Source organism: Schistocerca piceifrons, chromosome X, assembly GCF_021461385.2.
Source record: "Schistocerca piceifrons isolate TAMUIC-IGC-003096 chromosome X, iqSchPice1.1, whole genome shotgun sequence".
Taxonomy (NCBI): domain Eukaryota; kingdom Metazoa; phylum Arthropoda; class Insecta; order Orthoptera; family Acrididae; genus Schistocerca; species Schistocerca piceifrons.
This window is the reverse complement of record NC_060149.1, coordinates 608,490,244-608,517,818: the sequence shown is the minus strand read 5'-3', so window position 1 is coordinate 608,517,818 and position 27,575 is coordinate 608,490,244. Positions and strand designations below refer to the sequence as shown.

The window sequence follows — 27,575 nt, the reverse complement described above, 5'->3', positions numbered from 1 at the left end:
CATTGTCTCACAAATGCAGCTTTATGACAATATGCACTGGTATGTTGATACAAACACTTACCACCCCCGGACTGTCCCTCTAGTGAACGCAGTACACAATTCCGTAAAATTCGTTCATACCCTCCCACGTTTAGCGTTTTTTTTACGCGGAATGATACCACAAAAACACCGCCTTACTGTAACACCACCTCCTCAGTATTTCACTGTTGGCATCATACGTGGAAGGTAACCATCTCTAGGTATTCGCTAAACCAAACCCTTCGATGGGATTGCCACAGAGTATAATTCGATTCATCATTCCAAACCACTCTTTTTCAGTCATCCACTGTTCTGTGACGTCGTTCGTTGCATCACTTCAAGTGTCACTTAGCAATGACTACAGTAATGCTCGGCATATGAGGAGCTGCTCGATCATTGCATCCCATCCTACCTAATTCTATACGCACACTCACGGAGCTAGGTAGACTGCTGGTAGCACTTGGGAAGTCACGAGTGATTTCTTCCGCTTATTTCATGTGATTGTTCACAACAGCTCTCTGCAATGTTCTACTGTGTCTGCTGTCAGTAAATGATCTCTCCTTGGTCTTGATTTAGCTGTGGTTGATCCTCTACGTTTCCACTTCACAATTACGTCACCAACAGCCGACGTGGGTAGGTTTAGAAGGGTTGAATGTCGCTGATGGATTTGTTACTTATGTGACGTAGAAGTACTAGTCCACATTCGAAGTCACTCAAGTCTCCTGAACGGCCCATTCTATTATTATAGGTTCTCTACCGACAACACATTTTTCTCTGTGTTCTTTTACACTGGCGGTTAATCCCGCTTTACATACAAGTTTCCTGGTACATCTGATGAGACAGCGTATACATAATTGCAGTTTTCGTCTGGAAGCTCAAATTGAGAAGTTGGCTTGAATTACGTAACTGAATTTTTAAACAGTGATTGTCAGTTTGACTGGCCAATTTTACTAAATCGTTTAAGGAGGCCGCATACGCTTACAAATGCTGAGTATGCCCATGTGGTACTTTTGTACGAGTTTTTTTAATGGAAATAACTCTGTTGCTTGTAGAGAATATTTTAGACGATTTCCTAACAGCAGAGTACCACATTCAGGGTTGTTTACTGGTGTTTTCGCAAAACAGCGTGAGATCGGTGCAATGCCCATCAGTCGTATTTCACCTGAACGAGCAAACGAACGATGTGCAGATGTAGTAAAAGACATTATTCATTTGGTAGAATGTAGTCCTTTAACAACCGCAGACAGAACTTCTAAACGTATCGGTGTCTGTCATTCAAGAATATCGCGGGCAAGACCTCTATTATTATCGTTTATAAAGGATTCAACTCCTTCGAAAAGGAGATTGGTCTAGACGGCTGGAATTTTTTCAGGCGCTAACTGCAAATTCATTCTGTTTATTGACGAACCCAGTTTCAGTTGTGACGGTATCAACTTACATGGGTCGGGCAACGAATTCCCCCAACCAAGCCATTTTCAAGAATGGTTCCCTCTAAATGTGTCGTGCGATATGACAGACAATCAGCTGATTAGGTCTGTTGTGCTACCACATCGTCTTACAAGGCCCCTTATCTATATTTTCTAGACGAAGCGCTTTCTCCATTTTTAGAAGGCGTTTCTTTGGCTACAAGGATGACTATTTGCTTCCAGCATGAGGATGCTGCCGCACATTCAAGTCGTCAGGTGACACATCACTTAAATCTAACAGTCCCCAGAAGATCGATAAGAAGAAATGGTCACGTTTCTTGGTCTCCAAGGTCCCCGACTCTTACAAATTTAGCTTTTGGCCTGTGGCGATGGTTGCAAGGTGACGGATACATAGGAAACGTGAAAACAAGAGACGAACTGCTTGTTTGGATTATGTTTACCGTCATGAAAGTACCAGAAAGGCCTCACAAGAGCTACATGTGATGTCGATAGACTTCGAAAGTGCATTGCAGTCGAAGGTGATATTTGTGAAAATCAGTTTTGAACTTACTCATTTCCCTTCGCTTAGTACCCTCTGTGAACAAATGATTTGGGTTACCCTCCAACAAAAACAGGACACGTGTTACACAGAATGTTTGTTCGATTTAGTCTGTACTACCATCTCTTAAGATATTTACTGTTTCTCTTGAAACATCCTATATTATTACAAAGGATACTGGTAACTTCCACGAAGAAGATTTACTTGAAGTTCATGAGCATTCTAATTCTGGATACAGATATTTAAAGACTGAAATGAAATGATGGTATGGCATTATTGGCCAGGTCACCACATCTGCGGAGGTTCGCTAGCCTATTGCACGCGTTTTTAGCTGACGCCACGTCGGCGACTTGCGCGGCGGTGTTGATGAAATGATAATGAGTGCAACACAACGTCCAGCCCCCGAGTGGAGAAAAACTTCGGACCCTCTGCTTAGCATAAAGCCGCGCTGACCACTCAGCTAAAGAGTGGACACAAAAGACTAACTAGCGTTTAAAAGTAGGTGGTTAAGTGCTTTAAAAACAAAGCTAGTGCTGATGTAAACGACAATAGCCTTTGTCTACTGTTTAAAAAACAAATCAAAATGGTGGACTCACTCCCGTCGACGTTTTGAGTTATTAATTTTGTACGAGACAGAAAACAAAATAAATTTTCGAAAAAGATTTTACTGCAAGTTGGCTCACAGAAATTTTCCGAAAACATGTAATTTAAGAAAGTTAATTAGAATGCATATTTGCTTCAAGGCTATACGTCTCTTCCTTTAGCTGTAGGTATCTATAAATGCTGACTGGAACAACAACTAAAAACTGTTTTCCAATTTCTAATTGAAAGACTTACGTGAAAAGTTGGAAAAAGTTTATTTGGAAAATAGGTTGGTTTTGGCGATTCGAGCAGCATCTTGATAACTTAATAATTCTTATGATTTATACCTACGGTAACAGCCTCCATAAATGTAAAAGCAGTATTTTTTATTTGGTAGATAAGCAGAGTGGTCGTTGGATGTATGCTGTGGACGCGAGAAACGACTTCAAGCATGCATCCTGAAAGACGTAAACTGGAGATGTTTTTAGCGTTGATGATATGCGTTCTTTCCTTATTAGAAATCCGTTTTCAAAATGGTTCAAATGGCTCTAAGCACTATGGGACTTAACATCTGAGGTCATCAGCCCCTTAGACTTAGAACTACTTAAACATGACTAACCTAAGGACATCACACACATCCATGCCCGAGGCAGGATTCTAACCTGCGACAGTAGCAGCAGTGAGCTTCCAGACTGAAGTGCCCAGAACCGCGCGGACACAGCGGCCGGCAAATCCGTTTTCCCTCAGAAGCATCTTAGCTTAGGTCAAAGTCTACAGACCTACCATAGATTACTCAAGCAATAAAGGACTTCGTAACGTAAAACGGAAACTGCATCTGTCAGTTAGGAACTGCTTTGTTGTTCACACTGCATCGCTTTATAAGAAATACTGCAGAACATCGAGGAAATGAATTCAGATTTCGAAACAATTCCATTATGAGATGTGGATACCTACTTCAGGCACCAAAATAAATATAATATGGAATATTGTAAGAAGGAAGAGACCGGTTGTGCTAGAGATAAAGAGGAGCTGATAATTTCGTGAGCAAATGATAGTTCTGTAACAGATACGTGTTTTCACGCCTAGTTTTTAAACAGACAAAAATGGTTCAAATGGCTCTGAGCACTATGGGACTTAACTTCTGAGGTCATCAGTCCCCTAGAACTTAGAACTACTTAAACCTAACTAACCTAAGGACATCACACACATCCATGCCCGAGGCAGGATTCGAACCTGCGACCGTAGCGGTCGCGCGGTTCCAGACTGAAGCGCCTTGAACCGCTCGGCCACTCAGGCCGGCTTTAAACAAACACAGTAACTAATAAGATCGGTTGTCAGGCTTAGTAAATGCTCCCTTAACAAATAACTTTAGTAACATGAATGTGGCCGCCAATACGCCAAAAGAAGTAAAGATTAAAATAAAGTCTCGAGAGTCGTAAAATTCTAGAGAGTATGATAAATTATTAACAAAATTAAAGAGCGCCTAGGACAAAGCGACAAGTATGTGCATTTCTAGAGCTCATAAGTGTTTACAAGCGATTCGTAAAAGACACTATAATCACGCCGCATCACATCAAAGAACGTCACCTGGAAGTTGGCTGAGAAAGAACTACAGAAATTTGAAAGCCTGAAGGGAGCGTTTATGAGATCGCCGATATTGTTTCATCCTGACCTGAGCAGAGAATTTTGTACGTGTGCTGATGTTCAAGATCAGGTCTGAGAATGCACCTATTTCAGGAGGTAGGACAGGACTGAGAGATAGTAAAAATAACCATCACATTTGGAGCCGCGTCCTCAGGAAGGTGGAGAAGAATTACACCGTGACCGAGTTGAGAGCTCTAGACGTTCTTTGGGGATTTCTCAAATTCAAGTACTTTCTGACAGAAAGTATAACAAAAATTTACACTGACCATAGAGCACTGATATTCTTGATGGCAGCCAAACTGGCCCATGGACGACTCTCGTGCTGGGCAAATTATTTGCTAGAGTTTCGATTTTATGTGTTGCACATTTCCTGGAAGGAAAACGTAGTAGCAGACGTACAGTCATGAGCATCCACGGGACTAACAGTGAAGAGCGATAATGAGGATAAAGAAGCGAGTTCCAACGTACTTTGCCTGAGAAATGTGATGTTCGAAAACTTTGTTGCGCACATGCTTACAACTATTGGAAAGGAATAGGACAAAGACCAAGCCCTAAGAGTAGTAAAAGAGAATTGCAAGATTGATCGGCACCATATACCCGACAGGTAGGTTTGTTGTTTCGTTTAGGTGCACGAACGCAGTGGAAAGTAACTGGCTAGTATGTTTATCATAGGACTCCATAAACAAATTAATTTGGTACTTCAGTCTTAGTCACTTCCACTCTGCACCCCGCAAATGTTATGCGAAACCGAGAGAGACGATACACATCAAGAACATGGACGGACGAATAAGGAAGGTAATGAGTAAGTGCACACCTTATCAATAAGCTAAACCAGCCACTGTTACACATCGGGCCCCCATGTTTTCGATAATGCCGAAGGGATTGAGAGACATAGGTGCCACGGATTTTTTCGGACATATTCAGACCATGCGTAGGGGCTATCGCTGCATACTAGTAACAGCAGAGCTGACCTCTAAATTTGTGATCTTTACTTCAATAAGGAACGGCACGGAAAGGTCTGTGACAAGAGCGTTTAATAACCACTATCTTCGCGCAGTAGCAAAGAGGACGAGAATTTTGTCGGACAACAGGTTGCAGTTTAGTCCAAGTTTTGAAAGAATTTTATGAGGCAGCAGAAGTCTCACAAACTACACATCGGATCATAAAAAGATATAATTGCAGTTGGTTTGCCTCGGTGGGAGATATCCAGTGATACCGCACTCGACCCACCACCTAGTTTCGTACATTTTTGGCGGGGGGCAACTTTGAAATATTCAATGGGAGCTTTAGTTTTTTTTTATTTCAGATTACTATTTTACGGCAAAATCCACATAAGTTTCATCTGAAGCACTTTCTTCGTCTCGCCACAGATGGGGCTGTAATCAAGAAATGGGTGCACGATTGTAACTAGCGACATGTTACTCAATGGCCCATGAATATCCAATTCCACGTGGGAGCCCACCTCCATGCTGAAAAGGTAGGACAGATCAGTATTTCATAACGTCTAATTGGAAACCTCATTCGCAACGTTGTATTCCTCCAACATATCGAACAGTGGACTACTTACCAATTAGAGTAAGTGTTTAAACGTAGAACCACCAAATTTAATACAATTAGTGATCTGGTTTTCAAATGAGCGTACGCAGGATAGAAGCTTTGTGGGAATGTCGGCAAAGGCGTTTCTGATGAGGTTACCCATGTCTTCATGGCCTGTTGGCACTTGCCGGTGCACCTGATCTTTTAAATATCCCCACAGAAAGTGCAAAGTGCCATGGTTGTGAGATGGACATGTCACCCATCTTCATTAAAGAAAACCGTAATAAGTAGGCTATTACCCCCCCCCCCCCCCTCCGCCTTAACTATCACAGTTCCTATCACGTAACAGAAAATTTATGGAGGAAATATGGTATGGCCTTGCTTGTGGTCACTTTAAAAGTTGTGCTTTCTAAATAATTCCATTTGTGATAATTTAATAGCCGATCTCTCGTAGCTGGCAAAGGGCCTTGATAATAGAAGTGAAGTTTAACTGCTAACTATTGCAAAAGATTTTGCTATCAACAAGTGATTTATTACGAGAATTCCTAAAGTATTACAAGACAAAAATATTGAATGGCATATAAATAAGAAAAATGTAACTTGTGTAATGAGACGCTGGCTGAATTCGCGTACAGGAGTGGGGTCAACTATCACGTTATAGAGCCCTACAAACTTTGTATGTGAGAGTTTGCCTTAACACATTACCTCTGACTATTACGAACAATATCGATCGGGAATGAGAGCCCTTGATGCAGATCACAAGTGGCTGTGTATGGCGAAAGGGGGACAGAGTGGGCAGGAAGTGGACAAATTATTTAGACTACTGCGCCGTTGCTGCAAATACGTTAACACATGGAAGACCGGCGCGCGCCGACAACGCGGAGCGAAGGGATGATGTTGCAGCTGCTCTTAGCGGCGGTCTGCGCCCGTGGATAAGGACCCGATTGAAATAGTGTGAGCATAAAACGACAGACAGTACCGAATGTTGTCACCAAATGGTAACAGACAGGTTCTGCCCACTCTACCGTGACAGTAATATTTCTGCGTCCTGCAATCACATTCACCCTGGCTGACCAGAAGGGTAGAGCTGTAATGTTCGCTCTGGCGGTCCGGAAGCGAGACACTTCCGATCTCTCTGGCCATCCAGAAGCGAATCCCTCATTTTGTCTTCACACCAAAATATTAGCGCTTTGTCCCCACCACACGGGAAAATCTCTAGTGGGACGACACACAAACAGCTGGCAATCATACTCTCAGATTCTGCCGCTCCTTTCCCCCCCAAAACATTACAATAAATTTTCCTCCTATCGCGGGTCGTCCCATCAAACTAGGAGTGCACTCTTTTGCGTCAGTACATGTCATACTGATCAACCAATGAGAGGGCGTTATGAAGGCACAGTCTGTCTAAAATTACTTTCGGATTGACATTTCGGCAGGAGCATGTGGAGGCGCGGATCACAGTTGCCATGTCCCACACGGAATGCACACGTAATCTTACATATCATTCAGCTCGCTCAAACAGGCTGACTATTCACTTGCTAAATATTAAATTGCATCAGTGTGTTTTGAAAGAGTTGCACAACGTTTTGATTTTGGCTCTGAGCACTATGGGACTCAACTGCTGTGGTCATAAGTCCCCTAGAACTTAGAACTAATTAAACCTAACTAACCTAAGGACATCACACACATCCATGCCCGAGGCAGGATTTGAACCTGCGACCGTAGCAGCCCCGCGGTTCCGGACTGCGCGCCTAGAACCACTAGACCACCGCGGCCGGCGTTTTGATTTTAGTTTCATCTGCGTCAACAAATTATTCAAACGATATTAGGACAGTTTTCTCACGATGTTACCGTCCTGCGGGAAACTTTTTTGTTCCTGAAGTTAGGTGAATACATTACGTGAATGAAATCTTAAGAATACATCGTACATTGAAACGTTCGGAACCAGAACTCTGTCGGAGATCTCGAATGCGAGATAATTTGAGTCAAATATGACGCACAAAGGTCAGCTTGCGCGTCAGCTACTAATTAGGCGCCCGTACACTTTCGGCACGAGAAACAGATCGCTATAAGTTTGTAATGACACTGTTATTAATTTTTCTGATCCGCCTACTTAATTCAAACGCAACCAAAAATAAGATTAAGCGTTCTTATGACAGTGGGAAAACGTATCTTATTTGGGTCAACCACTATTGTTTAGAAAGAACAAAAGCGATACATACAACAGGGCCTCTGTATCACAGCCGTTAAACTTTAAACAGTAAAATTTGCTTTGTGTGATACATACTGAATTCTTAAGATGAACTTCCTTTTAAATTAGTTACCATTAATGCGTTCTTATTAAATTTTCCAAATTTAGATCGATATAATTTTGTTATGTGAGCATTTACAGATGTAAACTTCGCACACCAAACAAGTAGCTGGATGCACATGTGGTCCATTTCTAGTGGGATAATGGAAACACTCCACCATTGTCACTTCCGTCGCTATGACCGATTTCTGAAATGTCACTATCACTGTCACTGTCACTGTTGTCATTTAATGAAATTATCATCTCTCCTCCACTCAATTTTTCAAAAGATCTTCATTCTGCCATGCCATTTCCATGATGCTCTGCGTATGTTTGACGACATTCTTTCAATTTTCAGCGGTGACGTTCCTGACAGTTTCTCTTGTGAGTGCTTCAGAGAGGGTAAATTTATTATTACTCCTGGCAACATAACCTTTAATTTGGCCCATATTAACTGTCTTGGGTTGAAATGGCCGGGGTAAGGTGGTAGCCTAACGACTATAAGCGCATATTTTTTTGCCAGATCGTCCATTACGTCTAGGGGGAACTGTGGCTTATGAAGACTGTGGCTCAGGGAGCGATATTTTTCCCATAAGATCCACCTTCTTTAAGTCATCACTTACATCGACGTTACGACGCTGAAGCCACTCAGTCATTTCCTCCTTTAGGTTTGCCGTGGAAGGTGCCTTTCAACAACAAATGAATGGTAAGGAGCATTGTTGTAGTTGTGGTCTGCAGTCCTGAGACTGGTTTGATGCAGCTCTCCATGCTACTCTATCCTGTGCAAGCTTCTTCATCTCCCAGTACCTACTGCAACCTACATCCTTCTGAATCTGCTTAGTGTATTCATCTCTTGGTCTCCCTCTGCGATTTTTACACTCCACTCTGCCCTCCAATACTAAATTGGTGATCTCTTGATTCCTCAGAACATGTCCTACCAACCGATCCCTTCTTCTAGTCATGTTCTGCCACAAACTCATCTTCTCCCCAATTCTATTCAATACCTCCTCATTAGTTATGTGATCTACCCATCTAATCTGCAGCATTCTTCTGTAGCACCACATTTCGAAAGCTTCTATTCTCTTCTTGTCCAAAATATTTATCGTCCATGTATCACTTCCATACATGGCTACACTCCATACAAATACTTTCATAAAAGACTTCCTGACACTTAAATCTATACTCGATGTTAACAAATTTCTCTTCTTCAGAAACGCTTTCCTTGCCATTGCCGGTCAACATTTTATATCCTCTCTACTTCGACCATCATCAGTTATTTTACTCCCGAAATAGCAAAATTCCTTTACTACTTTAAGTGTCTCACTTCCTAATCTAATTCCCTCAGAACCACCCGGCTTAATTCGACTACAGCCGGCCACGGTGGCCGTGCGGTTCTGGCGCTGCAGTCCGGAACCGCGGGACTGCTACGGTCGCAGGTTCGAATCCTGCCTCGGGCATGGGTGTGTGATGTCGTTAGGTTCGTTAGGTTTAAGTAGTTTTAAGTTCTAGGGGACTTATGACCTAAGATGTTGAGTCCCATAGTGCTCCGAGCCATTTGAACCATTTGAATTCGACTACATTCCATTATCTTCATTTGGATTTTGTTGATGTTCATCTTATGTCCTCCTTTAAAGACACTGTCCATTCCGTTCAACTGCTCTTCCAAGTCCTTTGCTGTCTCTGACAGAATTACAATGTCATCGGCGAACCTCAAAGTCTTTATTTCTTCTCCATGGATTTTAGTACCTACTCCGAATTTTTCCTTTACTACTACAGATTGAATAACATCGGGGAGAGGCTACAACCGTGTCTCACTCCTTTCCCAACCACTGCTTCCCTTTCATGCCCCTCGACTCTTATAACTGCCATCTGGTTTCTGTACAAATTGTAAATAGCCTTTCGGTCCCTGTATTTTACCCCTGACACCTTTAGAATTTGAAAGAGAGTATTCCAGTCAACATTGTCAAAGGCTTTCTCTAAGTCTAGAAATGCTAGAAACGTAGGTTTGCCTTTCCTTAATCTTTTTTCTAAGTTAAGTCGTAGGGTCAGTATTGCCCGACGTGTTCCAATATTTCTACGGAATCCAAACTGATCTTCCCCGAGGTCGGCTTCTACCAGTTTCTCCATTCGTCTGTAAAGAATTCCCATTAGTATTTTGCAGCTATCACTTATACTTATTAAACCGATAGTTCGGTAATTTTCACATCTGTCAACATCTGCTTTCTTTGGGATGGGAATTATTATATTCTTCTTGAAGTCTGAGGGTATTTCGCCTGTCTCATACACCTTGCTCACCAGATGGTAGAGTTTTGACAGGACTGGCTCTCCCAAGGCTGTCAGTAGTTCTAATGGAATGTTGTCTACTCCCGGGGCCTTGTTTCGACTCAGGTCTTTCAGTGCTCTGTCAAACTCTTCACGCAGTATGCTATCTCCCATTTCGTCTTCATCTACATCCTCTTCCATTTCCATAATATTGTCCTCAAGTACATCGCCCTTGTATAAACCCTCTATATACTCCTTCCACCTTTCTGCCTTCCCTTCTTTGCTTAGAACTGGGTTTCCATCTGAGCTCTTGACATTCATACAAGTGGTTCTCTTTTCTCCAAAGGTCTCTTTAATTTTCCTGCAGGCAGTATTGATCTTACCCCTAGTGAGATAACCCTCTGCATCCTTACATTTGTCCTCTAGCCATCCCTGCTTAGCCATTTTGCACTTCCTGCCGATCTCATTTTTGAGACGTTTGTATTCCTTTTTGCCTGCTTCATTTACTGCATTTTTGTATTTTCTCCTTTCATCAATTAAATTTAATATTTCTTCTGTTACCCAAGTATTTCTACTAGCCCTCGTCTTTTTACCTACTTGATCCTATTCTGCCTTCACTACTTCATCCTTCAAAGCTACCCATTCTTCTTCTACTGTGTTTCTTTCCCCCATTCCTGTCAATTATTACCTAATGCTCATCCTGAAACTCTGTAAAACCTCTGGTTTAGTCAGTTTATCCAGTTCCCATCTCCTTAAATTCCCACCTTATTGCAGTTTCTTCAGTTTTAATCTACAGTTCATAACCAATAGATTGTGGTCAGAATCCACATCTGCCCCCGGAAATGTCTTATAATTTAATACCTGGTTCCTATATCTCTGTCTTACCATTATGTAATCTATCTGATACCCTCTAGTATCTCCAGGGTTCTTCCATGTATACAATCTTCTTTCATGATTCTTGAACCAAGTGTTAGCTATGATTAAGTTGTGCTCGGTGCAAAATTCTACCAGCCATCTTCCTCTTTCATTTCTTAACCCCAGTCCATATTCACCTACTATGTTTCCTTCTCTCCCTTTTCCTACTATCGAATTCCATTCACCCATGACTATTAAATTCCCTTCGCTACCTAAATAATTTCTTTTATCTCATCATATATTTCATCAATTTCTTCGTCATCTGAAGAGCTAGTTGACGAATAAACTTTTACTACTGTAGTAGGTGTGGACTTCGTGTCTATCTCGGCCACAATAATGTGTTCGCTATGCTGTTTGTAGTAGATTACCCGCACCCCTATTTTTTTACTCATTATTAAACCAACTCCTGCATTACCCCTATTTGATTTTGTATTTATAACCCTGTATTCACCTGACCAAAAGTCTTGTTCCTCCTGCCACCGAACTTCACTAATTCCCACTGTATCTAACTTTAACCTATCCATTTCCCTTTTTAAATTTTCTAACCTACCTGCCCGATTAAGGTATCTGACAATACTCGCTCCGATCCGTAGAACGCCAGTTTTCTTTCTCCTGATAACGACGTCCTCTTGAGTAGTCCCCGCCCGAAGGTCCGAATGGGGAACTATTTTACCTCCGGAATATTTTACCCAAGAGGACGCCATCATCATTTGCCGTTCGCAGTACCATCACAGCAAGGTCGTTTTGGTTAGTGTCACAAGGCCATATCAGTCAATCATCCAGACTGTTGCCCCTGCAACTACTAAAAAGGCTGCTGCCCCTCTTCAGGAACCACACGTTTGTCTGGCCTCTCAACAGATACCCCTCCGTTGTGGTTGCACCTATGATACGGCTATCTTTATCGCTGAGGCACGCAAGCCTCCTCACCAACAGCAAGGTCCATGGTTCATGGGGGGGGGGGGGGGGGGGGGGGGAGCATTTTAGTACAATTGTTGACTGTTTTCCAAGATTTGGTATTAGTGAATCTTCAAACCACTTCGTAAATGTAACGTGGTTAATTTTTTGTGTGCTAATCTCCTGTTTTCATTTATTTAAAAAGCAGGAGACTGTTTGGGATAAAACCTTGCGTGGTTCCTGCATGAAGAAGAATAAGTCTACCACCCTTGCCAGAAGGCATTGCCATTGTTCCTTTAGCTATGCCATTTGTCCAGCCCTGCTTGACAACGTGACCACAACTGACCCAAGTTTCGTTAAGTCCCATCGCTTCGTCGATTTTATGCTATGGATGTCCTTTAAAAATCTGCATCGCCATGCAGCTATATTCTCCAACTCTATCACCAGCTTACGGCCACAGAAATGTCCGTAGTTAACGCCTAGGTTGTGTAAAACTGTTCACGAGGATGTGCGACTTCCTTGAAAAAGTACTGAATCTTTACGTGTGACCAGCAATTTCCTGAGCGTCAGATGTTCCTTCTTGCGACAATAATCATAAACATGAGGACGAATCGCATCCTCCTAAGACGAATCGATATTGGTAATCCGCTTATCCGTAGGACGTGCTGTTTATATACAAAACTGCAGCAGTTCTGTCGATCGGTTTGGTAACACAGAGCAACGGGCCATCATTAAGTTTTCAATCTCAAAGTAGGCATGTAACGCGCAAACCATTCCTCTTGACTGTCCTAGGGCAATCCCCTGGCCAAGAGAAAGACATCGATTTTCCACTTATAACTTTCGACGAACTTGTCGTTGACATCATTGAATATTACACAACGAATAACGAGAACAATAAATAACGGAAGAAACGAATAACGCAAACAAAAAAAGAAATGACGGTTCAAATGGCTCTGAGCATTATGGGACTTAACTTCTGAGGTCATCAGTCCCCTAGAACTTAGAACTACTTAAACCTAACTAACCTAAGGACATCATACACATCCATGCCCGAGGCAGGATTCGAACCTGCGACCGTAGCGGTCGCGCGGTTCCAGACTGTAGCGCCTAGAACCATTTGGCCACCCCGGCCGGCAATATCGGAAACAACGAATAACACTAAAGACGAATAACGGTAACAGCAAACAACAATAATAACTACTACATCCGTAAAAACGAACACACGGGCCATGCGGGGTAGCAGTGCGGTCCAAGGCGCCTTGCAACGGTTCGCGCGGCTACCTGTGTCGGAGGTTCGAGTCCTCCGTCGGGCATGGTTGTTTGTGTGGTCGTTAGCGTAAGTTAGTTTAAGTTAGATTAAGTAGTGTGTAAGCCTAGGGACCGATGACCTTAGGAGTTTCGTCCCCCCCCCCCCCACCCCAAAAAAAAAAAAAACCGAAAGTCACAAGGCGCAAAGATTACACAGGACAGCAAGCTGGCTGAAACTGAAGCCCACTGCAAGCAGGAAGTGTTATCTGAAAATTTCGTGACTGAACAGCTTAGAGTAAACTATACTTTACAATACTTTGGCCATCTTATGTACTAACATTAACGCTGTGGAACATAATCCTATAGGGCCCGACTAAGCTAAAACAGTGATACAAAAGTCGAGACTAGAAAACCTTCATCAAAAACAATTAACACATGGAAACTCAGGACACTGAAAAAAATATACTAGTGCGTTAATTAACTCTATTCCCACTATACATTATTCTAATAACACAATGAAATCCAGCTATTGTCTGCCTATCACTATGTGACTAATTGTCCATTACAGCATGACTAAATACAGTGCTATGTCTTGCTGGCTGCAAGAAGTCGCTTGACTCATCATAAATATATGTCCAAGTGATACTGAATGTATTATTATCTTCACATAAAGAAAAATATTATCTTCTCAACAATGTCCAAATCGTGAGCTACGCACTTAATTTTTCTATATGAGATTAGTGAATTTACTCATGGCACTTTTCTTGCCTTTGTCTGCGGTCACATTCAGAACTCAACTTAATCATCAAATTAACTAATTTAGTACAATTGCATTCTGAATTTCTAATATATCCATGTATCATCACAATAAAACAAACACACTGAATGGCTTGTATCACTACAATAAAACAAAAACAGTGAGTGGCTGGAGGAGTATGAATGAGAACAGTGGTGTATTTAATTTTACAAAAATAATGACAAGTTTTTATTCATCCTTTTATGACTACAATCGAGCTGATAAATCTTACCAAAAAATTTACAAACATAAATCAGGAAAGGAATGGTGCTTGACCCGTGTGGAGTTGCTAGTCTCCCATCGGGCGCCTCCCCAGGTGGCGGATTGGGGAATGTTCACCAGATATGGTGGACACCGGGGAAATAAAACACCCGGGGCGGACCAAAACTAGTTAAACAAGAACTGCTGCCTTGCAGTTGCGAGTTGGATTTCCAAAGGCTAAGGGAAGAAAACCCTGATTAAAAATCACCCGTCCCCCAGTAGGGGTTAGACGCAGGGTTGACAGCCCGCTCTGTAAAAAACAATTGTTGCGAAACTTCTACAAAGTAAAGTCGTACAGATGAAGGAAGACGGACCTGGCATGGAAAAGGACAAAGAGGATGGAATACAAGTAAATGAAGGAGGGAAAATAAGGAAGAAGATAAATATAAGGTGTAGATCAGATCTATATATTGGTACTTTGAATGTGAGATCCCTATATCGACCAGGAGCACTGAAAGTAATGCTGGATAAAATAATGAATCTGAAGCAAAGTGTAATAGCACTACAAGAAATTAGGTTGACAGGAAGTGGAGTTTTAGAAAGAAAGAGGTGAATATATTCTATAGATGTAGCGAAAGAAATCATGAGCTGGGGACAGGATTTGTTGTACACCATCAATTAAAGCATTTGGTAATAGGATTTATCTCATTAGTCCAAGATTATCAACACTCAGGATAAAGGGGAAATTATGTAACTAGTCCACAATTAATGCCCACGCACCAGCAGAAGAATCCGAAGAAGAAGAAAAAGAAGTATTCTATGGATCTTTGGAAAGAGTATATGATGAGTGCCCAGGGCATGATATTAAAATAACAGCCGGAGACCTAAACGCTCAGGTGGGGAAAGAACAGATTTATAGACCGATAATTGGCCCCCCACAGCAAACATGCAATAAGTAATGAGAACGGAACAAGGCTTATATTGTTTGCACCATCTAGAAATATGGTAATAGGATCAACACTGTTCCCACATTAAGAAATGCATAAGGGAACATGGAACTAACCGGATGGAAACACAGGAAACCACATCGATCATGTGTTGATTGATTTGAAACACAAATCGGACCTATTGGACGTGAGGAGTCAGAGAGGCCCAAACATAGATACAGATCATTTTTTGGTATGGGCACGGGTGAGGGCGAGGATATCTTCCGATTCAGGGCACAGAAATGTAATCTAACAACCTTAGAATCAGTGGAAGTTAGAGAACAGCACCAGAAGAAGATAACTCGGATTCTGGAAAATGTTGGAGAATATAACAATATAGAAGATCAGTGAGAAGCGATAAAAAGGACGGTGGATACATCGGAAAGAGAGATACTTGGAATTGGGACAAGACTAGTAAGATCATCATGGTTTGATACTGAATGCGAAATAGTAACTGAAGAAAAGAACAAAGCATATAGGACACTGCGATCACACTGTACTAGGAGGATAGTAGAAAAATACAAAAAAAACGGAGGATTAAAAAGAGGGCTCACTAAAGAAAAAAGAGAGAATGGATGAAAGCAAGTGTCAAAGAAATGAAGCTCATGAGAAGCCAAAATGAAATAAGAAAATTCTATAGAGACGTGAATGCAGCACGGAAGCCTTTTGGTAGTAAAACAAGCTTAATAGAAGATGAAACAGGGAATATAATAAGTGAAGAGAAGGGAATATGCGAAAGATGGTGCAGGTAGTTTGATAGTCTCCTCAACCTTAGAATAACTGTACCGGAGAATCCAACAGAAACGAGTGGGGAAGAGGACCCAGACAACAACACTACCCCACCAAATATAGAAGAAGTGAAAACTGCTATGAATAAACTGAAGAACAACAAGGCGGCAGGGACAGATGGTATTCCAGCAGAACTGTTTAAGCAAGGAGGCACAGAGCTGGAACGATGCCTTCTGAAAATGGTCACCAGAATATAGGAAGAGGAGAAAATGCCCCAACAATGGAAAGAAGGTATCATATGTCCCATATATAAGAAAGGAGATAAGATGGAGTGTGGCAATTACAGAGGGATCACACTACTTAATTTGGGATATAAAATATTCTCTAATATACTGTTCGACACGATACTCCCAATCATACAGAGGGAGACGGGGCCGTACCAATGCGGATTCCTTCCCGGGAAGTCAACTATAGATCAAATATTCACCATAAGACAAATCCTGAAAAAAAAGAATACGGGGTTGGCACGCATCATCTCTTTACAGATTTCAAAGCAGCTTATGATAGCATAAATAGAGAGCAGTTATATCAAGCTCTAGATGAACTGGGAATCTCGAGAAAGTTGGTAAGGCTGGTGACAATGACAATGAGCGAAACACAAGGTAATGTAAGAATAGGAGGAATGATGTCCAATACATTGAGTATTAAAAACGGAGTGCGACAAGGGGATGCATTGGCATGTCTTCTCTTTAATGCCACCCTGGAGAAGGTGATGGTAAACGCAAACCTTCTGAATAGGAGAACGATCTACTATAAATCAGTGCAGATACTGGCCTACGCAGATGATATAGATGTAATAGCAAGAACCCAAAAAGCAATGGAAGAGACATTTGCAGCTCTCGAACAGGCTAGTAGGAACATGGCGTTAATTATTAATGAACAAAAAACAAAATATATGGCAGCTGGAAAAGCACATAGAGAAAATATACCAAATGCAATAACAATTCGTTTGAGAGAGTTGAATATTTCAAGTACCTGGGCTCGACAGCTACGCATCTAAATGATACCTCCTATGAAATCAAGTAGAGATTAAAACTAGCCAATAGAGCTTATTTTGCCCTAACAAGACTTCTAACCTCAAGGCTCCTGACTCGTACCACTAAATTAACTATCTATAAATAACTTATACGACCAGTGCTTACATATGCCTCTCAAGCCTAGACGTTAACAACTGAAGATATTGAAACACTGGATGCATTTGAAAGAAAGGTACTTAGACGAATTATGGGCCCAATCTGTGAAAGAGGAAGATGGAGGAGGAGATACAACCATGAGTTGTATATCATATACAAAGAACAATCCATCAGAAGGATAGTGAAATCATCCAGGCTGAGGTGGCCGGGACATGTGGCTCGCATGAATGAAACAGAAGTACCAAAAATTATATTACAAGGAAAGCAAGGAGGGTAGAGAGGACGCGGTCGACCCAGAGCCAGATAGGAATATGGAGTAATCGAAGATCTTAGGAAGATGGGCTATAGAAACTGGAGAGTATTGGCAAAGAACCGAGAGAAATGGAAGGAAATTGTAGAAGAGGCCAGGGCTCATCATGAGCTGTAGAGCCAAGAAAGAAAGAAGAAGAATGGTGCTTGATTGGCAAGGCATTCACTATACAACTGTACAACTATACAAATTCTCCCCTGAATGAATCCCTTTTACAACCCAATCAGACTTAGTTTACATGAATCCACTGTGAGGCCAAATTCTAGTCAAACGGAATCAATTACGACCGGGTACACCACAAACTATGGTTCACGGAGAACAGGGAGCTGTGAATATATTTAACAACCCTACGCCAGTGCAGCAATACTTTACCCACCACAAAAAGACACGCTATTGGTGAGGGGTGGACCACGGCGGCAGCTGTAATGTTCTGATGCGTCCAAGTAAACTTGCAAACTACGTGGACTGACGTTCTGATTATTAGAACACAGGAAACCTCCCTATCAGAGCCCTGAAATCCCAGCAGATTTCAGTGTGAGGTATACCTGTTCGGTGGTCTGGCCAACCAATGTAATTCACAGGCTCGACGGCGAGTGCTGGAGCTGTCAAATGTCAAATGTCAAATACTTGATTTAGGACGAATTAGTTCACGCATTGTCGGTACAGTTGGAAACTGCCACTGGCTCTTAGTCCATCACAAGATAGAGACCACAAGCCTCAGCCCTGAAGTTCTCCACCAGGGGAGGATCAGAAGACGAAGAAGGTAAAAAAATCACAAATACTTTCCACCAATCCTTGCACAGGAGCCGAATTAGCAGACGAAACCCGCCTCCAAGTTGTACAAACCAACTGATCTATCCTCCACTCACTGACTCTCCCCTCTTGACTGTTCTGCTGGCCTGGTAGCCAATCCAGACACAGCACCAGGATTCCCCTCGCTAGGGGAGCAAGTTTCTTCTTTGCTTATCCTGAGGGGAATCAATCAGCGACTCGAAGTCTTCTTCGTCTGAAAAAGGAAGTCGTTTCTGTGAAATATATGTTTTATTCCCCTCGCTAAAAGAATGTGGCGACTTCCTGGCGTCAGAGGAGTTATTGTCTTGCCTCCATTGAACACGCCTCCATTCCCAGCTTCTAACATAAGAATGCTTAGTTTTATGACCATCCCATGATTTGTACAAAATCTCGGATTACAGCAGTCTCTCTTAAATGGCCTCCTCCACCCCATTTCCGCTGTCTACCTACCTTCAGGACATACTGTCGCCTGGCACAGGTAAAATGTTTTGTGAGCCGACGCCCTCCTACTTCGACGTCGGCAGCTCGTGATCTAGTGGCTAGTGTCGTTGCCTCTGCATCACGGGGTCACGGGTTTGATTCCCGGCGGGGTTGGGGATTTTCTCTGCCCGGGGACTGGGTGTATGTGTTGTCTTAATAATTTCATCATCATCATCATCATTCGCGCAGTGGCTAGATTGGACTGCGTAAATATTGGACTGTGTGAAAACTTGGATTTTGTGTAGGAGCTGATGACCCGCAGATGAGCGCCTCACAAACTAAACATAATCATCATCATCGTTATCCTGCTCCAACCCTAAGTGAGAAGAGTGGAACCCTACCGCCCAAGGTCCCTCTGCAGGTACAATTCACAGAGCGCTGCTTCCCTGATTCACTCACACAGCCAGGTCGCTGGACACAACATTTATGGTACACAAACCGTTTTTGTCCTTGTTCTCCATCGCCTCCACTGTGGCTCCTTGGGTACAAGTTCTCTACACGCTACACATGCGGTTATACGAACATTCTGCTCACAATTTCCTCATGTAAAAAAGGCATAAGCCACACATACCAGACATAATATTGGGGTAAATGGAGATTAAGACCAAAGATATTAATCTGAGCGACAGTGTAATTAAAGTGACAGAGTGCAGAGTGACTGCCGGCCGCGGTGGCCGTGCGGTTCTGGCGCTGCAGCCCGGAACCGCGGGACTGCTACGGTCGCAGGTTCGAATCCTGCCTCGGGCATGGGTGTGTGTGATGTCCTTAGGTTAGTTAGGTTTAAGTAGTTCTAAGTTCTAGGGGACTTATGACCTAAGATGTTGAGTCCCATAGTGCTCAGAGCCATTTGAACCATTTTGCAGAATGACTTGCCACTTTTCATGGTTACACCATCCTCGATGACGACTCCTGTGACCTTTGAAAACAACATGTGTAGAGCATAGTACATACCACAAAAAAACACAAGTAGTCATCCTTGAATTATAAAGATCTTAGTAATCATAATGGAGAACTATGAACATTTTGAAAAATACCTACATACTAGGCAGACCGATACAGTTACCACTATCATGATTCCTTTTCTCTCGGGCTGGTGCATCCTGAAGAGGCGATGTTGCATGTTTTGTGATCAGCTGGGTGTAGAGTTGCCACCGCTGGCTCTTTTCTCTGCTGCCCCCACATGTTAACTGAGCGATGTTCTTTGAGGCACGACAAGAAATTTTGATCTTATATCAAACCCACATATGGGGTGCGACAATAAAGTAATGAGACTGATTTTCTTTGCAAGATGTGGCAACCCTGCAGGCTTGCATAGGCACAATATCTTTGACCTTGGTCTATAAGGTGCTTCTAGTCCAAGCGGCACATCGATGCAACTGTTCAGTCGTCAGTTGTGCTGTAATAAGTTAACACATGTTTGTGTCTCTCGTCACGGAAATGGAACCGCATAATATTGCGCAACGGTGTCCCATTTCTTTTTGCATTAAATTGGGTGAAAACGCGACGACAACTTACGGTAAGCTTCAGAAGGCTTTTGGAGAGGAGGTTATGTCAAGAGCTTACGTTTTTCGTTGGTATAAAATGTTTAGTGAAGGCAGAATGAATGTTGAAGATTAAGACCGCAGTGGACGACCATCAACATCACTGAAGGATGCCAACTTGTGCAGGGTGCGTGAACTCGTACGATCTGATCGAAGATTATCCGCGAAAATGATTGAAGAAGAACTGAACATCAATCGAGAAACGGTTCGTCTAATAATAACTGAAGATCTTTGTATGAGAAAGATTTGTGCAAAAATGGTCCCCAAAAATGGCACACCACAACAGCGCGAAAATGTGGCAGCCGATCTGTTAGAGCAAACGGAAATCAATCCAGAATTGTTGAGACGTGTTATCACTGGTGATGAAAGTTGGTTTTTTCAGTACGACCCAGAGACAAAACGCCAAAGTTCGCAATGGTGCTCAAAGGGATCACCCAGACCAAGAAAAGCTCACATTTCAAAGTCAAAAGTGAAATGTATGCTTGTGTGCTTCTTTGATTCCAAGGGAATTGTTCATAAAGAGTGGGGGTCTCCTGGACAAATAGTTAACCAACATTACTACAAAGAAATTTTCGAAAGACTTCGTAAAACAGTTCATCGTGTCCGTGCCAACATTGCTGATAATTGGATTCTGCATCACGATAATGCGCCATCCCATACTGCTCTGTCAGTAGAGCGATTTTTAACCTCAAAACAAATTTCAGTACTACCATAGCCACCTTATTCACCAGATATCGCTCTGTGCGACTTTTTTCTATTTCCAAGAATCAAATCGGCGGTCAAGGGACATCATTTTCAAACAACAGAAGATTTTCAAAAAGCTGTGACGAGGGTCTTGGAGGATATTACAGAAGATGAGTTCCAGAAATGTTACCATCAATGGCAGAAGCGCTGGAAAAAGTGTGTGCAATCAGAAGGGAACTACTTTGAAGGAGACAACACTAAGCTTGACTAAAACAGTTTTTCACACCAGTCACATTACTTTATTGTCGCACCTCGTATTCTCCTTCGCCTTCTATTGCAGGCCGTATGTGCATTATGTTAGCACTTTTATTACGCATGTGTTCGTGACTTCATCTTATCATGGACTGGATTTGGTCGAGGAGATACTGCTTACGCCCCTTGCACTGACTGCCCTGTCCTACCGTGTCGAGTCCACATGTCCTTTGATGTGGCATTATTGCAAGAAACTCGCTACTCCCAGGAGAATGTACCCAACGCTACAATGGGGTGAGCAGTCTCAGTAGCAGCCTTACCATCATACGCCAGCAGAACTCGAAATGTGGCGCAACGCACTCAGTGGCGTGCCTATCCAACGTAAAAGCAACTCCCCAACCGTAGCCATGTCACAAAATCGGCAAGGTGTCGACATACACAAGAAGCTTTTCCCCTAACTCGAGTCTCGGATGGATTTATAGCTACCCCAGCGACAGCAATGAGTTGTTTCTTGTGAATGAAAAGACATTTCATTCACACTCAGTGAGGACTCACAAGATAACTCGCCCATCTGGTTTACTTTATTGGTCTACATAGGAACAAGTAACGTGGTGAAAAATTATTCTACACATTCCTACATTTACTTTCGGTACATTTCCTAAACACTTTAGCCTAAACTTATTCCAGAGGAGTTCACTACATAATCAATGAATGGTTTAATATGGGAGATACGGTATGGTGGAGCCCAATTTATTTCTTGCTCTTCATCGATTCCAGTTCAAAGCCATTCTAGTGGCAGATCCTACTGTTACAGTATGGTCCATTGCACACCGAAGGGAATTTTTGACATTTCGGCTTCAATTTGTATGATAGCTGAACCGATTTCAGAAGGACCTTTTGGCCCACTTGGAATACTCTTTACGTGCTTTGTTTTCGGCATGTTCCTCCCTGCTCCGAGCTGCAGACTGAATTCTACGGAGAGCAATGTCTACAGTTTTCTCATGCTACAGTCGAGTTTGTAGTGGGAAGTCTACCACTTCGTTTACTAAGTCATGAGGCTGCTGATTCTCTAAGATTGTTATCGGCGCTAGCTTCGTGATTCCATGAGGTGCCTCAGTGATGACATCATGGAAATCCTTGAGGAAAACGAGCCGCGCGGGATTAGCCGAGCGGTCTTAGGTGCTGCAGTCATGGACTGTGAGGCTGGTCCCCGCGGAGGTTCGAGTCCTCCCTCGGGCATGGGTGTGTGTGTTTGTCCTTAGGATAATTTAGGTTAAGTAGTGTGTAAGCTAAGGGACTGATGACCTTCGCAGTTAAGTCCATAAGATTTCACACACATTTGAACATTTCTGAGGAAAACGTCCCAGGAGTTGTGTTGCTTGTGGCACTATAGCCGACACAGGTTGTATAACTCTTTTAAAGCAAGTTCGGCCGAATTCGAGCTCAGGTAGTCTGAGGAGATAAAGAATGGTTAAGGCCTGTTTCTTCTTACTGTCTCTTTCCACTGCTCTGAGTTGTACTGTGGCCCATTATCAGAGATAGTTCTCTCCACGTGTCCCATCTGTGGCAGAAAGTCTTTACACAGAGCTCGTGACACCGTCAACCTTGTAGCCTTTTTCACCAATGTGAAAGTCACAAATTTCTATGTCAGTTCGACAAACACCTACACATAACTGTACCATCTTCACGTTTTCGGGAACGGTCCCATTAAATCTGTGACCGCTCAGTGTTTTAATCTATTGGGAACAACCGAGAATATAGTGGCTTGACTATTTACAGTCGTGGGCTTTGCCTTCTGGCAATCCTTGCACAATTACAGCACACGCCAGATTCTCCTCCCCATGTTCCTGAAGTGACAGAGTTTCTTAGCTTCAGGAAGCAGTTTGTTGGACCGAAATGTCTGTATGATATGCCATACCACTTTATTGATCAACTGTTCCAGTAGACACAGAACCATTCCGATTCCCTCACATTACGTCTGTGAAAGAGTATACCTTTCCTTAGCAGGTAGAATTGTGTATTGGTCGAATGGTTACGATGTTTCCACTTCTCTTTGACCCTCAGAAGCTCTGGATCCTTGTACTGTTCTCTCCAAATGTCTTTAATACTGCAGATCACAAAGTTTTCGAACATGACTTTTCTCACGTAGTAGAGACTGTAATAGTTACACTAGAGATCCTCTTTGAAGCTGGACTGTACACCTATAGGGAACCATGGTAATGCATCAGCTATTATATTTTGACTGAGCTCTATGCATTTAATGGTGAAACTGTATTGCTGCAGCTATGTTACCCATCTTATTAGCCTTTTCGGTTTAATTTCACTCTGAGCAAGACTTCCAGGGCCTTGTGATCTGTATAGACTCTGGTCTTCCTCCCACATAAGAGATATTTAAACTTTTCAAACCACTAGATAATTCCCAAGGCTTCGAGCTCTGTGACAGAGTAATTCTTTTCGCATTTGGAAACGACTCTGTTCCCAAATGTAATAGTTTTCCATACTCGATTTCTATCCTCAATATAATCCTGGAAGCCCATAATGCCCAAGCCTGCATAGGAACTGCCAGTGACCATGCAGAATTCCTCTTCCAAGTTGGGGGTGTGAGAGTATGACGACTTCAAGACCTTAAATTAGCACTCCACTGTTCCGTCCCACTCCTATGCTATTTTCTTTCTAATACTCTGATTCAGACGTGGGCTGCTCTGGGTGTTCACTTGAATGAATCGATTATAAAAAATTATGATACCAAGGAACCCCTGTAACTGTCTTTTGATCGTCGGTCTTTGAAACATCTCAGTCGCTTCAATGTTTTAGGGATTAAGTTTCACTCCATCTGCTGTTACGATGTGGCCAAGAAATCTGACAGATGAAGTTTCCTAGAGGATGTGAAGAAGTTCCGACAGTGTTGTATGATGTTCTTGTCATGTTTCTTCGGCTATTAGTGGGTCGTCGATGTAACTCGTTACGTGTCTTTTGAGATTATCACTTAGAATGCCGATGACTAACTGACAACCTCAACTGCCGACAGGTGTTGTTGATATACCTCGATGTGGACAGCTGAAAATGTGTGCCCCGACCGGGACTCGAACCCAGGATCTACTGCTTACATGGCAGACGCTCTATCCATCTGAGCCATCGAGGACACAGATGAATAGCGCGACTGCAGGGACTTATCCCTTGCACGCTCCCCGTGAGACTCACATTCCAAACTGTCCACAATTCTACATATGTATTGTACCTTATGTACTTTATGTGAGTTTCACGGGGAGCGTGCAAGGGATAAGTCCCTGCAGTCGCGCTATTCATCTGTGTCCTCGATGGCTAAGGTGGATAGAGCGTCTGTCATGTAAGCAGGAGATCCCGGGTTCGAGTCCCGGTCTGGGCACACATTTTCAGCTGTCCACATCGAGGTATATCAACAACACCTGTCGGCAGCTGAGGTTGTCAGTTAGTCATCGTTTATTCCAGGGAAAAGCTGCACGGTCATCAACAGTAACTGTTCTTTCGAGAACAAGTTACTGTCTTCGTATATACACTTAGAATGTCATTAAGAAGTCGGATAAACGCAGCTGCCGAAACATTAAGCCCAAAAGGCAGTCTCCGGAATTGATAGCATTTCCCAAATGCCAGGAATGCTGTGTGGCCGGCCGCTGTGGTCGAGCAGTTCTAGGCACTTCAGTCTGGAACTGCGCTACTGCTACGGTCGCAGGTTCGAATCCTGCCTCGAGCATGGATGTGTGTGATGTCCTTAGGTTAGTTAGGTTTAAGTAGTTCTAAGTCTAGGGAACTGATGACCTCAGATGTTAAGTCCCATAGTGCTCAGAGTCATTTGAACCATTTTTGTGCTGCCGGCAGTTGGGGTATAGCTCAGTTTGCCAGAAGCTAGTTCTAAGATCTTCCGAGGAGAAAATGGATACTCCGTGGAAATTTCATAGAGGCTCTTCGAACCTCTCGAGTGTGTCTGTCTCTGTATTAGTAATGGTGTTGATCTGACGTGAGTCAAGGACAAGACAGATAGATCCATCTGCCTTCTTGACTACTCTGAGAGGATTATTGTAGGAGGATCTAGCGAGCTCTATCACTCCACTCGCTAACATTTTCATGATTTCCTTCGCCACTGTGTGTCTGTATACCAGAGGAATGGAATAGGGTGACACAAAGAATTTCTTGTGCGGAAGCACCTTAAACTTGTACTGGAAATTTTTAATCAGTCCTGGTTTAGGCAGAAAGACTTCTGAATCCAGCGTGTCACGTAACTCACTGCGCTCCTCAGGTTCAATGCACAGATGGGATTCGAAATTTTTCTCTATGACCCCTTTCATTTCTTGGATCTTTACTTCCTCTTCCTGTTTGTTTGCTTGCTGAGAAGACTCTTTCTAACTGTGATCTTTTCTGTAATCACCACTTCTGCAATTGAGACGGACACAACTGGTTGGAAATTGTGCCTGTATCGCGTGCTCCTCTAATTTTATGCAAATGTTACTGCCCTTGCACAATACTATTTCTCCTCATCCAAGGTCCAAAATGGCATGGTATTCATTGAGGAAATTCATCCCTATGATCATATCGATTGACAGATTTAACACGACTAAGATGTTGGTTTCTAGTCCGTATCCTAGACACATGAATTCCAATCGCGTCTGCAGGTTTACTTCCGTGCATTTTCCGTCCTCACTGATAGATTAGGCCAGTTCCTCTGCTCGAAACAACTTTGCTATGCTGCCTCCGAAATTGCCGTAATGTGGTTCCCACTGTCGATTATACGGTGCAAATGCACGTCAGCTATGGTTGCTGTAATCATGAAATGAAGGTCCTGTCACGTTATCACTACTTGCTCCTCCTGCAGTATCCCCTATAGGTCCTCGTACTTTAACATGTGTACCCTGCTCAGTTCGAGAGTGTTTGCGGCGTCGTTTGAGCCGTCCCCGCACGAGACTGGCTCCAGTTTCACGTCGTACTACTACTTCGTTGTTGGCTATTGGTATTAGGTGCTCGAATTTCAATCACTTGCCCCCCCCCCCCCCCCCCTGAGAACCTTGGTTTGCTTCTCGCTAGTTTTCCTCAAATTTCCGCTCGTCATTACCTCTTTGGAATTGGTTAAATTTTCCCCTTCTTCCCAAATTCTGTTCTCGGTGCTCTTGTTATTATTTCTTCCGTCATTCTTCCAGTGTTGTACCTAGTAGCTGTAATTCTGTCGTCCGTTTTGTTCTCGAGCAGCTTGTCTGTCGAATAGGCCTATCAGCTCTAGTTCACGAAGTAGACTCTTAAAAGTCTCGATATTTATACCGCATCTGCCTACTACGACTAGCTGGTCTTACTTGGAAATTTCGAGAAGGTGAGCCAGAAGATTTCACGGTCATTATGCGGCGCGTCTAACAACCTGTTCTTTTTCAGTAGTCCTTCGAGTAATTTCGTAGGGCTCTTATAAACTGACGGTTCGAGATCAGGGGACAGGACAATTTCTTGTTTTATTCGGTCTTGCGTTCCCGTGACCAGTATATTCTGAGAAACGCATTTTTGAATTCTTGGAATAATCGGCAGTTTGGCGCCAACCCGCGTACTATCTAGGCTGCTGGACTTCCATATGTCCGCAGATAAATTCCAATTTTGTCTGTATTGGCCTCGACCACAGTAATGAGTGGCTAAACTGAGATAGCCAAAATTTCGCGCCGAGCGGAGTTCCGTTTTCCCAAGAATTCTGGAATTTTAGCATTGACATGAAGTGATTATAATCGAAGTCCTGTCCTGCCCTTCTGCTCACGCTAAGCCCCGAGTCACACATCCTATTTTGCCCTACATGTACCAATACCTCCAGTTAGTTGTAGTGACCAGTAGTAGGGCAAAGGGGGCAACATCCCTCTCTGCATTGTGGCAGATTTTATTCAAGATGGCGGCGATAGATATGGAAACATTGCACTGTCGTCATGGCGGGAAGTTCAAATTTTGGCGGTAAAGCAGGTCAATAGGGGTATTTCCACTAACCTAAAGCCCTCCCCTCCTCCCTGTTCTCCCTAAGAAAATGGCGGGACACTTTTGGCAGGGGAAAATGTCACTTGGACTACCTTCATTAACCTAACAAAACGGCGAAAATACTGGAGGAAAAATAGGTCAATTGGGCTACCTTCACTAACCTAATTCATCCAATCATCACATCTTCCTTGGAATTGGCAGGAAAAGGACTCAGTCTGTGCTGGGTTGCTTAATAGGATGGCCCTAACTCTTTATTTTGCATGCATTGTTTATTTAAACAGTTTGAG

At 42.9% G+C, this 27,575-nt stretch overlaps 1 non-coding gene across 1 annotated transcript; it reads right to left on the bottom strand.

The window, feature by feature from the left end:
* Positions 1 to 3,777: 3,777 nt before the first annotated feature.
* Positions 3,778 to 3,861, bottom strand: Trnas-gga. The gene is given in 2 exon segments: positions 3,778 to 3,812; positions 3,822 to 3,861. It is a non-coding gene; the product is annotated as a tRNA-Ser (tRNA).
* Between the last annotated feature and the right edge of the window lie 23,714 nt (positions 3,862 to 27,575).